At 46.6% G+C, this 12470-nt stretch overlaps 1 protein-coding gene and 1 pseudogene across 1 annotated transcript in view; both read right to left on the bottom strand.

Annotated features, from left to right (window-relative positions):
• The window catches only part of LOC124544668 (putative fatty acyl-CoA reductase CG5065), a 241998-nt gene that overhangs the window by 100322 nt on the left and 129206 nt on the right, over positions 1-12470 (bottom strand). The gene's annotated exons all lie outside the window — the stretch shown is intronic.
• On the bottom strand, positions 12296-12413 carry LOC124546099 (annotated as a pseudogene).

Genomic DNA, 12470 nt, shown 5'->3' with positions numbered 1-12470 from the left:
TTTGTCTTCACTGAGCTTCGCCGTAATGCAATCACCAGTACACAGAATGCTGTTCTGACTACGATTGCCGGCCGCGGTGGTCTCGGGGTTCTAGGCGCTCAGTCCGGAGCCGCGCGACTGCTACGGTCGCAGGTTCGAATCCTGCCTCGGGCATGGATGTGTGTGTAGTCCTTAGGTTAGTTAGGTTTAAGTAGTTCTAAGTTCTAGGGGACTGATGACCACAGATGTTAAGTCCCATAGTGCTCAGAGTCATTTGAACCATTTTTCTGACTACGATTGAGACTTGCGACGTATAGGCAGCAACGTGGTTCGTGTCCGGCTTTGGCGTACGACAGCTCTAGTACAGAGCTCCTGGGCTGCTGTCCCTAGCTACAGTTCGTAGTGGAGAGCGGTCTGCGAGACAGTCTAGTAGTGGAGTCGCCTATAGCCTTCGCATAGGGACAAGTGTTTACTATAGTGATTGACAGTACGGCGCCCAGGACGGTCACAGCCTTGCTGATCCTGTATTCAGTAACGCTCTCCTTGACAGGCCACTGGTTAGGTGTATCAGTCCGCAAACACATCCGACGAGTTTTTGTACAACTTTAGTAAGTATCGCAGTGCAATGAAGTGTATATTTGTGTGTGACTAATTTGTTTGCAATCTCACAGTTCCTCCGTCCACCTTGGAGGACCTAAACCTAATACGACGTATGCGAACCATTCTATCCAGACGACCTGTACACACCTTAGCCCATCACCATCTCTCAGGTTTTGAGAAAGGCCGACTTACTGGCTTGAGGGACATAGGAGCATCGTATAGTCACATCGCAGATACAGTTGGCTGTAGTGCAATGAAGCAGATCGAGATGTGGCAAGGAGAATGGCACGGCTCCGCCCAGAAGGCCTACACCACGAGGAGGTCGTAGGATTGTTTCTGTGGTGTCACCGCAAGGCACCACACTTGCCAGGTTGTAGGCTTCAAATCGGACCCGCGAGTCGCCACTGTCGACTCCAGCAGACCGAGCGCCGCCACTCGGCTGGTCTTACAAGACAAGCTAGCGCACTGGCCAATTCTACAGCCGCCTTTAATAGGAATGGTTCACTTGTTATAGCTTCAGAGATTTCATTTGCAGGGACGCTAGTTAGCATAGCCTCCAGCTAAGTCAGTAGCTACCACCGAGCCAGGCGCCACATACAGTTTATGCATTGACAATTGATCTATATGTGTGAAGCAATCAGAATTGTAAAGAAGTATTCGCAGTTCAGTCTATAACTGCACTTGTAAATATTATTGTACAAAGTCAAGATCAAAGTTCACCGCTGATGCTGAATTAAAGCTAAGTATTTAGTTGAATTCCTGTCTACTAACTTTTTAATCACCTAAGATGTTTCAGATACATCCTGCCAAGTATAGTTCATTGATCCTCACGTCAGTCTACGTGATCAACGCGTGCAATTAATGGCCACACTTCGTGATCAGACTAAGAGTCAAATTGAGTGACTCAGCCGGGTCACCCCTTTTCCCACGAGGCCCATAGTTCCACCTCATACATAACAGTTCCACCGTCTGTGATGAATAGATGGGTGATAATAGGTGAAATCCGCGCAGAGGTTACAGAATAAGTGCCGCCACAGGCTGGCGGGGACAGATTACTGGGAAATCAGTTGGTGTCTCAAGTTGCCTAGCGTCGGTAACTGCTCACATCACACCGCAAACAGGTAGTTGCATGATATAGACCTAGAGTCAACTGGGACGGTGTCTGACATTCTGTGGGTTCAGCGATGAGTCGCGCTTCTGTTTCCGGCGTTCAGATCGACGTCAATCAGTCTGTAGATCACACGGTGAAAGGCCACAGCAAGCAGCGATTCTCGAGACGCACAACTCTCACAACTCCTGAAGGCATGGCGTGAGAAACTGTTATATATGACAGCAGGACTGATTCGGTAATTTTCAGTGGGAGGCTGAATGCTCGTTAGTATGTGGGAAGAATGCTCAACGAACTTGTCATATCCTTCGTGACCAGGACGCCGAATGGAATATTCAAGCACGATAATTGGGAAACTGCACGCTCCAGCTTGCACAACGAAATCGTTGAGGAAAGAACGTATAGCTGTGTGGCCCACCCTGACCGCTCATCTGTCACCCACAGAGCATGTCAGGCATCTGATGGGACGATGGGTACTTTGATACCAGCCTCCAGCCAGTAATTTTCACGAAGTGACACGGCAACTGTTTCAGGCACGGCAAGATATCCCTATAGAAGATCTTCACAGGCTGTTTGCTTTCGTGTCACAGCCCATACAATAGTGCAAGGTGCCCATCGGGGTCACAATCCATGCATGTCTAGTGAAATATTGCATTTTACTTCTTAATAACACAGGGACTACTATTTCGTATTTATTCGCCAATACCAGGCCCTCGACTCACAATTAATGGCCGGGAATATACGTAACGTACGACTGCAGGCTGTGACACAAGGATGACGGTATATAGGAGTTTGGGTCTGGCCGTGATTAGTGATCGGATGGCCGAAGCGGTTAGGGCTGCTGATCGCGCGAACTGGGAAATCCGGGTTGGACTTGCGGTACGGCACAAATTTTCACTGCCGTAATTCCCATCTACAACAAAAGGTGGTTCATTTTCGCAACTGTGAATACGTTTCCTGCAGCACCAGCGAAAGCGTAGTTAGCTATATCTCGGGTACCGATTTGGATGCTAACAGCTGCATTACTATGAAATCACAGCTGTACTACTGATGAAAGCTGGACCAACACGAGTCGCACGACCATGGCTGCTACCAAGTTAAGGGAGCGTGCACGGCCGTGCGGGAATGGCCGAGTGGTCTTGGGCGCTGCAGTCATGGACTGTGCGGCTGGTCCCGGCTGAGGTTCGAATCCTCCCTCGGGCATGGATGTGTGTGTTTGTCCTTAGGATAATTTAGGTTAAGTAGTGAGTAAGCTTAGGGACTGATGACCTTAGCAGTTAAGTCCCATAAGATTTCACACACAGCGACAATTCGGAGAAGGGTGCTCCCTCCGCCGCGAATTAGGAGTGGCATTAATTTCAAATGGTTCAAATGGCTCTGAGCAAAATCAAATGGCTCTGAGCACTATGGGACTCAACTGCTGAGGTCATTAGTCCCCTAGAACTTAGAACTAGTTAAACCCAACTAACCTAAGGACAGCACAAACATCCATGCCCGAGGTAGGATTCGAACCTGCGACCGTAGCGGTCTTGCGGTTCCAGACTGCAGCGCCTTTAACCGCACGGCCACTTCGGCCGGCCCGGGAACTAATCTATCAGTTTATCGAACAATACAAAAGAGTGCACCTTGTGTGGGTTAAAGGGTATTACGGACTCATACTCTACTAATTAGCAAACAGTAGTATCTCGGTACGGAAACCTTTCTTTGTACCGGCGGCACTAATTTCAAAATGACGGTTCGGCCAGTCTTAGTGGATTTTCGCCATCTTGCAAAATATTATGAGTAATTAATGTGGACTGAGCGAAATGGCATAGTGGTTAGCAAATGGGCTCGCATTCGGGAGGACGACGGTTCAAACTTGTGTCCGGCGATCCTGATTTAGGTTTTCTGTGATTTCCCTAAATCACTCCAAGAAAACGTCGGGATCGTTCCTTAAGGGCACGGCCGACCCTCTTCCCCACACTTCTCTAATCCGATGGGGCCGATGACCTCGCTGTTTGGTACCCTCCCCCAAACTAACCAACCAACCTAATTAGTCTGGGGTTCGGAAAATTGCTCTAACCCCCCCCCCCCCCCCCCCCGCCCCCCGAGAGACGGCAGTCCTTTGATTAGATAAGGCTATGGTGGTCTCTAATTGTTGGGGAAAATTTTATCATTTGTTTAACAATTAATTTCGCCGACTTTTGAAATAATAGTCAGATCAACCCTTGATTTATGTCAGTCGATTCTTAATTTAATGGAAAATTTGAATCTGCGACCGGAAGTTTTTATATTATATTTAATTTTAAAAATATATTTATATACATCTTTATTTTATTTTATTTAATTTTTTATTTTTCATATTTTATTTAATTATATTTTATTTTTATTGCATTATTTATTTACTTATGTCCGCTCCGATAGCTGAGTGGTCAGCGCGGTGGGCTGTCACGCCAAGGGGCCCGCGTTCGATTCCCGGCTGGGTCGGAGATTTTCTCCGATCAGGGACTGGGTGTTGTGTTGTCCTCATCATCATTTCATCCTCATCAGTGAAAGGCAACGGGAAACCTCCACTGGAATCATTTCCCTAGACGTTCATGCGGTGGACCTCTTTGAGGAGGCTTCCCCCATGACAAGACCTGCCGTACGGCAGAATACAAAGTTTTTTATGTACTCATGTATATTATTTGTTATTTATTTAGTTGTATTTTATGTAATTATTCTGTCTTTGTCAGGAAGCTGGACAGGGCTGCAGTCGTATCTTCTACACGACTTGTGGTATGTTAGGAAAAAAAAAATGTCTCTGCTCTGGAGGAAGCCCTCTAGATACACCCCTCATTACCTGTGTTTCCCCTTTGCACTAAGCATAGCCTTCTGTTGACAGGGCTTTTGCTGGGCATAGGCAGGCCCCGCGTTACAGACTAACTACTAGGCAGAAGTGCCGTCCTCACATTGGGTGAGAAAGAGGGCGTGGGTGAGGGCCTCGTCAAGTTTAGAGACGTCATAGCGTGGAATTTCACTTTCCCAGACCATTTTCAGGGGTGGCAGGCCAGGTCCATATCTTGGGAGCAAAATTCTAACATGCTTAACGCGTGGCCGATGAGGTGTAATATCACATTTACGTCAGAAGTAGAACCTGCGAGACGCCATAGTGGATTGCCTCGTTTGTGGTTGGGGCCCGTGTTTAGTGGTTTTATATTATAACTTAGTTTTATGAGTATATACTGTTTCACAGCACCGGCGCATTGAGGGTGCTTTGGAAACGTGTCACTCTCAGTACGATTTGTTGTAATGAAATGACAGGAAACGACATACTGATGGTTTAAAGGTTCTTTTTGAACTGAGTGCTTTCAATACTTCCATTATAACTTGCGTAATGTGAAAACATGCTGTATCACGGCACTGGCGCATTACAGGTTTATACAAAACATGTCTTTCTGGTAAGATATTACGTAACTAAATGTCGGTTAGTGACATAACGCTGGTCAAAGCTTTGAGGACGTTGTACGATCGGATGACTAGACTCAAACTGCCGTCTATTCGCTGTGTTGTATTGAACAAAGGCACGGTATTAAGGGTCGCAGATTCGCTACCTGCTTTCTGCGCACGATTTTTTATTCACCTTCATGTTTTGCAAAAGATTCTGTGGCTTTGTTATGAGTTCAATAGAAGTATGTTATGTAAAATTTGAGATCAGATAAGAGTCCTCTAGAGGTTCGGGAGTGAGTTTGTTCGGCTGTCTGAACCTCCCAGAGAACATTGAACAACGAAATGCGAGATTGTTCGCATCGTCAAATGCCTCTATGGCGCCAGTATATTAGGTCACGTTTTTTTATAAGCATATCTCAAGATGGTATTTGCTGACCGAAACCGATAGTTGGAGGACCTGCAATATTTGTTCTCATAGACGTGAAATAAAGAAATGTATTCTACATTTTCGAATCACTGTTCCATTCTATGTCGCAGCTTGTGAGGCAAGGTTTATTACTTTACTTACCGGTCAAGCGGTCTTCGCTGTTTATTGCAGAGTACAGTACTACAAAAAACTATCATATAGTGTCACATGAAAATGAGTATAAGCTTCCGAATTTCGTCGTTTCCAATAAATGACATGCGTTTTCTTTGCTAATGATGTCTGTAAACAAAGAAAGAAAGGAAAAAAGGATAAAAGGAAAGCAACGCAAAATAATAGCCTCTTTTGCTTGGCTACAGTGAGAACAGTGATTTTTTAATTTCTACGTTTACAACAGATTTACACAAAGCGCTCGAAATTTGCACCGTTGTGCAGGAATGTTTGGCACTGCCCCCTATCGGCGAGTGTAGGATCGACAAAACCAACAGCTGCCCTTGTGGCGAAGTACATCATCTGGTCGCGTCACTTGTTCAACATTTGTCATTCACTTTTGGGGTACTTCCCGACATTTGTGGCCCCCTTGTGTCTTATTTTAAAGTACTTGTCGCAGCGGCGTCTACGTCGCTTCGGGTGTTTTAAACGTTAATAAGACTAACACTGTATAGTTTGTGGGAGGGCAGATAGGGTCATCTCAGCTAAACGATTTTTATTTACCATCAAAAATCTCTAACATAACAGTGATCCATCAGCCATGTAATTACAGCTACCGGTAACGTAAACTATCAAATGATCACGCTTTTCGTATATTTTTAATTTCATTCAGCATAACTGTCACAAATTCGTACTTGTTTGTGTTCAAGGAACTTTATTGTGCTTTAATTTTGTAATAAAAAGAATTATAAAGCTTGTGGTAATTCACCTGTTTCCGCCTAATACTAGTATCTAATGAACTTATCGTCTTTCTCACCTCCCCATTTGATATTGGAGTGCTTCGGTAGTTTTCTACCAATCACATTTCCTTTCGTTTAGTATGTGTGATGTGGATCTAATCAAATGGCTCCAAGCACTATGGGAGTTAACAAAATGGTTCAAATGGCTCTGAGCACTATGGGACTTAACTTCTAAGGTCATCAGTCCCCTAGAACTTAGAACTACTTAAACCTAACTAACCTAAGGACATCACACACATCAATGCCCGAGGCAGGATTCGAACCTGCGACCGTAGCGGCCGCGCGGTTCCCGACTGTAGCGCCTTTAACCGCTTGGCCACCCCGGCCGGCGGGAGTTAACATCTGAGGTCATCAGTCCTCTAGACTTATAACTACTTAAACTTAACTAACCTAAGGATAGCACACACATCCATGCCCGAGGAAGGATTAGAACCTGCGACCGTAGCAGCAGCGCGGTTCCGGACTGAAGTGCCTAGAACCGCTCGGCCACAGTGGCCGGCCGATGTGGATCTCTTGGATCCCAGAAGTACCGATGATAATCTATATTCTTCTATCAGAAACATTAAATTGTTTTCAGACCACTCCAGGGCGCACGACTCGAACCTACAAAAAAAGTAGAGGGGTGAGTAGACGAAATACTGCCGATGACGTCCCTCATGCGACACCCAGTTTCGATTTATTTCCCAGTACAAAGGAAATCGTTTTTAAAATGGAATTTTACGTGCCCAATTGACAGAATAATCCAAAATTAGTCTCATGCGATATTATTTTTATCGATATGTATTAACAGGGACATTATAACGTGAAGAACGAACAGTACTCTAGCAGCGACTTTTGCATGGCGGTAGCAGTCAGCGCTGGTTAGGGCGGGGCAGTCACTGGTGCAGTACTGGTAGTCCTTCGTGTTTTACTCTCTGTGGCACCACAAATCGATAAAAGGAATATTGCGTTAGACCCATTTGGGACAGCTCTATCGAATGGGCCCGTAAATTTCCGATTTAAAAACGATTTTCTTTGTAACGGGAAACAAACCGGCGCGTTCTGTCGATGCTGTGCGTCGGATGAAAGACGTGACGAGCGGCATTTGTCTGGGCTGACTCCAGCTGTGCTTAGCAAAAACAAAACTGCAGGTATCTGCCGAAACACCAGACAAAACGCCCCTGACGACACACCCTGTATATCGGATAATTTTATCTGTACTGCTAGTTCCGAGGCGGAGAAGACGCGACCTTCCTCTGATGCTTCACTAAAAGGCTAACAATCTACGGAACATGAGCGAATGCGAACATCACCGAATGCAGTTTGCTCGCGTTCGCATACCGTTTACACTAAAGCCGTCGGCACACGGACCGTGCATCCGAACGTTGAGCGTTGAGCGTGGCGAGTTTCTGACATCATAGCGTGGAATAGCACGCTCCGGAGTCTTCCCGAATGTGCAGAGCAATATCTGGCACGTCAGATATTCTGAGCGTGCGTTTGAGCGTTGACCAATGAGATGGCACAACGCCACCTACGTCACAAGCACGCCGTCTCCCTTCAGTACAGAGTTGCGAGGCGCCATATTGGCATTCATTTCAAGCCTGTATGTATATATGCCGTTTCTGAGCACCAGCAAATTGAGAATCACTGGGAAACCCGTTGTTAACTGTGTGATTCGTTCCAATAAAGTAATGAGAAACATCATATTCGTGGCAAAAGAATTATTCTAACTTCCGTATTATGAGAGTAGGCTATTTGAAGGCAGCGACACACTGAAGATCCACCCAAAACGCATTGTTCTTGGTACAATTTGCTATAACTAAATTTCAATTAGTAACATATCTACGAATAAGGTTTTCAGCAATGGGTAACATAAATGATTAGCTGCACGAGGCGTGATGTTGGTTTAGCGTAATGAGTTGCGTCACTGGCCTCATCAGAATTGCTTGGTGGGGCAGTGGTTCGCATCTTGACACTTCTGATTTTTTCCCTAACATTCGCGTTTTTATTAGGTTCTGATACTTTATTATTAGTTTAATATAAGTATATACTATAATCTTTGATGTTATGTAAATATAAGTTCACCTTCTTTGAGGGATGACTTTGTTCGATTGGCTTAATTTACAGGACAGCTTGCACTACTTGTATAAAGATATTTTGCTCCTTTTTCCTTTACGCTTCGTAATTCACACGTTGCGAAGATTCTGCTACTGGGTAGGAACAGTGATCAAGTAAGACTGACCTTGGGGCTTTACTAAAATGTGGGAATGATGAAATAATGTTTATCTTATGCGCAGAAGTATTCCAAATTTGTAATGGATCTTTTATAAGCCTTTGTCCTTATTAACTGGACATGGTACTTTCCTTTTCGTTGACGATGGAGGAAATGTGCGTTTTAATAGAGCTAGCGTGGGAATTTTACGCGCGCCCGTTGAGTAAACTGTCTGATTTACGAACTAGAAACATCCCTCTACTGTCCGTAGAGTGCGTTGCGATCGCGTATACCACGTTGGGGCCCACGTACCGTATGCACAAGTCGCATCGTTCCTGAGCGTTCAGCAGCACGTTGAACTTGGCACGCTCAACGTTAACGTTCGACAGCACGGCCCGTGTGCCGACAGCTTAAAGAGAATGCTCGTTGGTTTGCTTTCGCTCCGGTGTAACCCAGGCCTCACGTGTTACGTACCAGCTCGTTTCCGTGCATCCACCAATGACGGTGGAAACCGAGTCTGACGTGCTTCGCGGTGAGAAATACGTCGCGTGCGAGGACGGTTCCAGGCCACAGTTTCATTTGAGAGTCGGTGTGAGGTGATTTAAAGGCGTCCACGCTCGAGTCCGCAGCGGCGAGCTCGGGCGTTTAGCCGGCGTTTGGAGTGCCTGACACTCAGCCAGTGAGCGGAGTGGAGGAGAAAGTGGCGGCCTGCTTTCTCGTGGGCGACGTCCTCCCTGAAACTGTCTCAAGCGCGGCCGCCGACTCACTGCTTGCGAAGCTGACCGGAAGCTCACGGGGAAGCAGCACGTTCTTCATATGCAAAAAACAACGACTCAGCGGCTGTGCGCACTTTGTCCAATACTGAATGAGGAGTCCTCGCCATCGGCAAACTGCAGTCTCTACCGGACGAGCACACGGACTCCGCCTGCGAAGTATGTGAGGACGCGGCTTCTAGCCACATCAGACCGCTGCAGGGCCATTCGGAATAAGGTCCTGCGTAGAATGTTTCACGTGCCCTTCGACTTTGCGGCACACTATACAGGGTGGTCATTGATCGCTACCGGGCCACATATCTCACGAAATAAGCGTCAAACGAAAAAAACTACAAAGAACGAAACTTGTCTAGCTTGAAGGGGGAAACCAGATGGCGCTATGGTTGGCCCGCTAGATGGCGCTGCCATAGGTCAAACGGATATCAACTGCATTTTTTAAATAGGAACCTCCATCTTTTATCACATATTCGTGTAGCACGTAACGCATTATGAATGTTTTAGTTGGACCACTTTTTTCGCTTTGTGATAGATGGCGCTGTAAGTCACAAACATGTGACTCACAGTTTTAGACGAACAGTTGGTAACAGGTACGTTTTTTAAATTAAAATAAAGAACGTAGATACGTTTGAACATCTTATTTCGGTTGTTCCAATCTGATATCATTTCTTAGAACGCATGCTGTTACAGCGTGATTACCTGTAAATAGCACATTAATGCAATAAATACTCAAAATGATGTCCGTCAACCTCAATGCATTTGGCAATACGTGTAACGACATTCCTCTCAACAGCGAGTAGTTCGCTTTCCGTAATGTTCGCACATGCACTGACAATGCGCTGACGCATGATGTCAGGCGTTGTCGGTGTGTCACGATAGCAAATATCCTTCAACTTTCTCCGCAGAAAGAAATCCGGGGGCATCAGATCCGGTGTACGTGCGGGCCATCGTAAGGTGCTTCGACAACCAATACACCTGTCGTGAAATATGCTATTAAATACCGCTTCAACCGCACGCGAGCTATGTGCCGGACATCCATCATGTTGGAAGTACATCGCCATTCTGTCATGCAGTGAAACATCTTGTAGTAACATCAGTATAACATTACGTAGGAAATCAGCATACATTGCACCATTTTGATTGCCATCGATAAAGTGGAGGCCAATTATCCTTCCTCCCAAAATGCCGCACCATACATTAACCTGCCAGAGTCGCTGATGTTCCACTTGTCGCAGCCATCGTGGATTTTCCGTTGCCCGATAGTGCATATTATGCCGGTTTACGTTACCGCTGTTGGTGAATGACGCTTCGTCGCTAAATAGAACGCGTGCATCTGTCATGGTCCCGTAATTTCTCTTGTGCCTAGTGGCAGAACTGTACACGACGTTCAAAGTCGTCACCATGCAATTCCTGGTGCATAGAAATATGGTACGGGTGTAATCGATGTTCAAATGGTTCAAATGGCTCTGAGCACTATGGGACTTAACTTCTGAGGTCATCAGTCCCCTAGAACCGTAGCGGTCGCGCGGTTCCGGACTGAAGCGCCTAGAACCGCTCGGACATTCCGGCCGGCCCCTCGATCCCTCTTTGGAGTTTTCCTGTAGCTGGCTAGTCATCAGATGCGAGATTTACCACTGTCGTCAGCTCCGGGTCACACCACAATGTCACGTCCGGTCTGTGATTCCTTGGTATTGGGTAACGAGTATGACCGAAAGGTCTCCATAAGGTTGCCACTAACTCTTCTTCCAAGCTAAGCAGCTGTTCTCCCTTTGGGTTAGTTCTAGTTCACTATCATATCGGGTACTATGAGTTGTGGTCTCCCCCAAGAAACACTTTGTCAAATCTGTGAACAATTCTCTGCAGACCTTTAGGTATTATTTGTGCACTGGGTCGTAGGTATGCCACTATTAATGTTACTTGTCCTGTAATTGTCCAAATACTGCTGCTGCCTCAAGTTGTTGCAAAGGGGGGAGGGGCGCAGTCATTCTTCTCAGTGTGTATGAAAGCACTTAAGGTGCCTAGGCAGCAAGACATAGATTCAACACATGCAAGTATTACAAAAGAAGATCTTCCGATGGGTACTAAGGCGTCAAGCTAAATATGGATACTAAGGTGAACAGCTAAATACGAAAACCATTACAGAAACACTGGTAAACAGAAATAGACGAGACGCTGAACCAACAAAGACTTGTAATTCGAGACATAGGCACCACCAGAGCAGAATCCTGGCATCCGTACAGGGCCCAAAGGCTTTTATAGAATGTACTAACTCCTTCTCCAGACCCTGAAGGCCCTAGGCATTTTGACAGGCCGCCGCGTCATCCTCTGTTACTCGGCGTCGTGTGCATGCGGTACGGGGGACATGTGGTCAGCACACCGCTCTGCCCCCCGAATCGCCGATTTGCCAATACCTTGAAGCCGCTACTTCTCCAAGTAGCTTCCCAGTGCGCTTCCTGAGGGTGAGTACCGCTACTCCCAGCAAGAAAAAGTCCTTGGGAGTCCTGGAATCTCATTGACTGGGGTAGAACTGTCTTCAGTGATTAGTCCCATTCCGAACTGAGCTCTGATAACCAGCGAAGACATGTCTGTAGACGCCCCAGACAACGGTGGTATACCAACCTGACTGTCTAAAAAAAAAAAAAAAAAAAAAAAAGAACCTCCTCCCGAACAGGCCATGAAGACCCGAAGGTACCGACTGGCCGCCGTGTCATCCTCAGACCATAGGCGTCACTGGATGTGGATATGGAGGGGCATGAGGTCGGCACGCCACTCTCCTGGCCGTATGTCAGTTTCCGAGACCGGAGCCGATACTTCTCAATCAAGTACCTACTCAGTTTGCCTCACAAGGGCTGAGTGCACCCGACTTGCCAACAGCGCTTGGCAGACCGGATGGTCACCCATCCAAGTGCTAGCCCAGCCCGACAGCGCTTAACTTCGGTGATCTGACGGGAACCGGTGTTACCACTGCGGCAAGGCCGTTAGCCGACCTGACTGTCGCCCGCCGTATTTCAGGACGGCCAGCAGTGATGGTCTCGGGGGT

The sequence above is a fragment of the Schistocerca americana genome, chromosome 8 (assembly GCF_021461395.2).
Source record: "Schistocerca americana isolate TAMUIC-IGC-003095 chromosome 8, iqSchAmer2.1, whole genome shotgun sequence".
NCBI classification, from domain to species: domain Eukaryota; kingdom Metazoa; phylum Arthropoda; class Insecta; order Orthoptera; family Acrididae; genus Schistocerca; species Schistocerca americana.
This window is presented reverse-complemented; position numbering and strand designations above follow the sequence as displayed.